This window comes from Galeopterus variegatus, unplaced genomic scaffold, assembly GCF_000696425.1.
Source record: "Galeopterus variegatus unplaced genomic scaffold, G_variegatus-3.0.2 Scaffold5113, whole genome shotgun sequence".
NCBI lineage: Eukaryota > Metazoa > Chordata > Mammalia > Dermoptera > Cynocephalidae > Galeopterus > Galeopterus variegatus.
Window position 1 is genome coordinate 5,160 of NW_007731224.1, and position 5,670 is coordinate 10,829.

Sequence of the window (5,670 nt, forward strand, 5' to 3'; positions counted from 1 at the left end):
ACATCCCGGCAACAGCAACAAAGACAGAATAATGTCCAGTGACACATGATTTCCTAAAGAGCCAGGTGCACCGAGCCTCCCTATTTCAGTTGGGAGCTTGTGGTGGAAGGTTGAGGTCATGAGATATCCACCATCTTTTCTGACTGATAAATTTCATGCAGAAGAGATATTATTGTTCCAGATGGTTTTTCAGCTTCGTGCGCACTAGCTTCCTAGACTCCTGCTGTAACTGAAAATTGGTTTGACTCCAAGATTTGACAAAAAAATTAGGTTAGGTTAACTACTCTTTGGTGTTAGATTACTGATACAAAGTGCTTTCATGACTATAACAAACAAAATTGAAATTCAAGCTAACTGATGTCCCTGGGTGCATTTTCATCTAGGTATTTTCCCTGAGGTTTTTTAATAATATCATAAAATTGTCATCAGATACAGAATTTGCATAGAATCAGGATCGTGGAAATTTTGATGATCTTTTTCAATCTATAATATTCCTTTTAGTGTTTTTGTGGAAAACTAGCTAGATATTTGAAGTGACTGTAAAGATGATGACATGAAAAGATTTAAAAGGCATCTATTAATTTGCTTGCATTGTGAAAGCACTCATAACGATTATTATTTCTGGGTTCTCATGAAATGAGTAAGAGAAAGTAATTTTCTTGAAGTGAGGATTTTCTTGATATCCTTCCATATTTTTTTCCAATTCAGATTTTAAGCATTTGGAGAATAAAACAGACATATAAAATATTTATTATATTTGGCAAGTTATGAATGTGGTCAATTGAAGTAAGCATTGAGCTATAGCTGTTACCAGAATATGAGGAGATATATGAAACTTCAGCATCCCAGTTAAAATCTCTGTTAGACATCTGACTATTAGGACAGGGATGGGGTCATATTTCACAGTCCTGCACCAAGTGCTCAACAGGCGCTTACATTCACAAATGGCTGGACAGTCACCAAGGCCCTCAATCTGCTCTCAGCCATTCATTGGAACAGAGAGTGTATATATAGTATGGGCTGAAGACTTTGGTTAAAAAAAAAAAAAAAAAAAGCCCAATTTTGGAACTGGAGGTGAAGTGATTTGGCTGCCTTAAGGTTGTTCTGTGCCTATTATATGCAGACATTTGTGACTTGTCACTGAAGAGTTTTGTGGATGTATTTCCAGCTGTGAATTAGATCTGTGGCTCATTTGAGCTAAGGTGAAAACTTTTCTGATATTCAGGAAAATAAAGCAACCCTGTTCCCATTCTTTCCTCTTGATTTTTAACCTCTATCCTTTGGGGAAATTTCTTCAGATCCATGTTCTGTCATCTTCTGCCCTTTCTAACTATCTCTTAGCCTTTTCTCATCATCATAAATTATTTCCTGACATTGATGAGTCATTTACCTAAAATTGTAGAACATTTTCTAGAATAAAGCTGTGAGGTCATATAGGGCATTGGTTACAAAGTCTGGGTTCCTGGACAGGAGCCAATCAGTGACAAAGCATCTTGTTGGAAAAGGAGGAAAATAAATATAATATTGGTCTAAGATTGTAAAATCAGAAAAATAAAGAAAATATTGGCCTAAAATTACTAATTTTCTTTCTGTAGTCTGAAATTATGTCTTTTCTGACTTTTTGGTGTTAAAATGGTCATCCTTTTTATGAAATGAAGGTGATAATAAATGATTATTGTCTTTAATTGATCAAAAGCAGAAGTGGTTAGCCCACAAATGGGTCTCCAGTTCTAATTTCCAAATTTATGGTTTCATAATCTAGACTCTGGGAACAAATGATCTAGTTCAGCTAATTACTCAAATCATGAATTGAAAATTGATCATGAATCTCATTAACAGAACCCCTAACAAGCAGTAATCCAGCCTTTCCTAAAAACTCTTCTGTGAGTTTTCAGCCTCACGGGCAACCTGTTACACATTTGGGCTCTTCTTTTTTTTTTTTTTTTTGTCTTTTTGTCTTTTTCCATGTCCGGCAACGGATCGCAACCCTCAGTGTTGCCCCCGCACCGGGCCGGGGACCGGCAACAGGATTGCAACCCTCGGCGTTGATCCCGTGCCTCGCTCAGCCAGTGAGCGGGAACCGGTCTGTACGTGGGATCCGAACCCCCGGGCGGGAGCGCCGCCGCGCTTCCCAAGCGGCGCACTATCCAGTGCGCCACCGGGCCGGCCCTGGGCTCTTCTAATTAATGTAAGTCTACCCCTACATTGGGTCTAAGTCTACTACTCTAATTACTACTTTTTAAATTTACTTTTCCCGAATGTCTTTCCCAGAACATTAATTCAATGGCATATATTACTGTGACAGATATTACAAAGGAGAGGAGAAAACTACAGTCAGATTATATTGGGAAACAATAATTCAGACAATAGATTACCTAATTTTAGTACTTCAAAAATTCTGTTTTTTTGTTTTTGTTTTTTGACCGGTAAGGGGATCGCAACCCTTGGCACGGTGTGGTCTGCACCACGCTCAGCCAGTGAGCACACCGGCCATCCCTATATAGGATCCAAACCCACAGCCTTGGCACTACCAGCACCGCACCCTCCCGAGTGAGCCACGGGGCCGGCCCTCAAAAATTCTTTGTAACAGTGCGCCACTTGGGAGTTTGGCGGCGCTCCCGCTGAGGGTTTGGATCCCACATATAGACCGGTCGCTCACTGGCTGAGCAAGGTGCGGGTGCAACACCGAGGGTTGCGATCCCATTGCTGGTCCCAGTCAGGTACAGGCGCGACACTGAGGGTTGCAATCCGTAGCCGGTCACGAAAAAAGACAAAAAGGAAAAAAAAATTCTTTATTGGGATAGTTCATGAACAAAATATCTATGAAGCACCTATTGTATGGCAGGCAGTGTTCTATATGCTAATATATACTGGAGATATTTAAGAGGGAGATATAATAATCTGGGTTTCACAGACATAAACTGTAGAATCTTTTTTCTTTTTGTAGTATTTGGGGCAGCAGTAAGTCAATAAACAAAAGCTGTCTTCTTTTCTTCTTTTTTTATGGTTTCTGAAACTAAACATTTCAATTCCTTTAACACTTACTGAGTTACATGATTTCCAGACCCTTTCACTACCCTGGGCATGCCTTAGTTTGTCTTTGCTTCTATTGAAAATATGTTGCTTTGTCTCCCACGGATTTGTCACCCCTTCACCCCTGGGTGATGGAGCCACCAAAGATTAGTTAAAGCCCATCTCTTCTGAGCAGTGAGATGCCCCAGAAAGGGGTTAATCTCCCAGAACCCTCAAGCACGAGGCATTCCTTCCATTTGGGAAATTAACCACGAATTGGGGTTCTCTTCCTGCATTTATTCCCCAGATCAGCAAGTTACACGAAGAGACATAGTTTTAACAAGTTTAACAATAGAAGCTGGTAACATTCAGTAAAAACAAGTCAGATGACATTCTATTAGGTAATTAAGTGATCCACTAACAAAAGCTTGATTTTGGCAAACATTCCTTCTCCTTCCAGCAGCTTCCCAGTAACTTTACATATCAATCAGTGACTAGTCTGTCTTTGAACCAGCAAGCCTTGCTGTGTTACAACTCTTTATCTTACCACAGAGACTAAATAGCCTGGGGAAAATTTCCTGTTCTTTGCAAGGTCAATATTTGAAACTGCAAGGCTTTGGAAAACCAGGCCCTGTGAAGTACATTTGCTTTATGAATCCTCTGCAAAAATAGGGTGAAAACTGAACACTAAACACAGGTTTGGCCTGCCCTGTGCAGCATGGGCTACTATCTTTTTCTGGTTGTACATTCCTATAAGGGTAGCAGGAGCTCATTTTTGTTTTATTTTGCTTTGTTTTGTTTTCACCAGTCATTTCATGTGGTTATCAAATACTGATCTAGAAGTGCATAATAAGCACATGTCCTTATCAAATGTCATCCTGTTGGGGCTGGACTGTCAACCTGTCATGTTAAGGCCTTTTTGGAAACTTTTTAATTAGACTTCCAAGGAAAGATACTTAAGACTATCTCCAGTAAGGACAGGTTATTATAGGGGATAACTCCAGAAGTAATGAGGACAGGTGTCTCAGCCTTTTTGAGGAATTTCCAAACTGTTTTGCAGGTGACACTCACAGTGCTACAGAAACAGTGGCACAACCAAGTGTCAGGGGAACACTAGGACTGCTGTGCATTGGGCCACATGTAGATGAGAATGTGGTTCAGGGACTGGAAACCAATTAGGATGCAGTGATGCCCAAGTTGACTGTCATCTCATCGCTCCCCCGCCCACCAGGAGCAAGACTTTGTTGATCTCTCTTCTAGTTCACTGATGTCTGATTTTCTTTATGACCTTCTGATTCTGCTCCTGCTACCATTGCCTAAGTCTTGCTGTATATTTCAAGCTCAAGAGTTGGTCCATTTGTTACACTACCAATTGTGTAAGATTCTGTCATTTTTTTAATTAAAAAATTTTTTTATTTGAAATACTTTAACATTTATTTGTACATATTGGTGGGTACAGTGTGTTGTTTCAATACTTGCATATACTGCACAGTGATTCACTTAGGGTAGATAGTACACTTTTGTTCCCATTAGTCCACCAGCTCTTCTCCCCTTCCAAAACCTTCCCCACATCCTCTTAAAACCGTTATTCTACTCTCTACCTCTGGGAGAATCACTTTTTTTTTTTAGATTCCACATATGAGTGATACCGTGTGGTAATTGTCTTTCTGTGCCTAATTTACTTCACTTAACATGATGGTTTCCAGTTCTATCCATCTTGCTGCAAATGATAGATATTATATATATATATATATAAATGAGTATTCCATTGTGTTTATTTACCACAGTTTTTTATCCATTCATCTGTTGATGGACATTTTATATATATAACTGAGTATTCCATTGTGTTTATTTACCACAGTTTTTTATCCATTCATCTGTTGATGGACATTTAGGTTGTTTACATCTCTTGGCTATTGTGAATAGTGCTGTGATGAACACGGGAGTGCAGGTGTCTTTAATATATTGATTTTATTTTCTTTGGGTATATACCCAGCAGTGGGATATACTGCTGGGTCATAAAGTGGATCTATTTTTACTTCTCTGAACAAACTTTATATTATTTGTTTTCCACAATGGCTGTACCAATTTACATTCCTACCAACAATGTGGGAGAGTTCCTTTTTCTCTGCTTCCTCACTAGCATTTGTTATTTTTTGTCTTGTTGATAATAGCCATTCTAATTGGAGTGAGATAATATCTCATTCTGGTATTAATTTGCATTTCCCTGATGATTAGCATTTTTTCATGTGCCTTTTGGCCATTTGTATGTCTTCTTTAGAGAAATGTCTATTCAGATTCTTTGCCCATTTTTTAACTGGGTTATTTGGTTTTATTTTGCTGTTGAGTTGTTTGAGTTCCTTATATATTCTGGATATTAGCCCTTGTCTGATGTATAGTTTGCAAACACTCTCCCACTCTTTAGGTTGTCTCTTCACTTTGTTGATAGTTTCCCTTGCTGTGCAAAAGCTTTTTAGTTTTATGTAGTCCCACTTGTGTATTTTTCCTTTAGTTGCCTGTGCCTTTGTAGTCTCATTTAAAAATTGTCTCATACAATAGCTTTCTCTCAATCAAGAAATCCTTCCACTGTAGCAATTCTAATCTACCATATGGCTCATATAACTCATATAACAGGTTTGATTTTTGAGTATAACTATA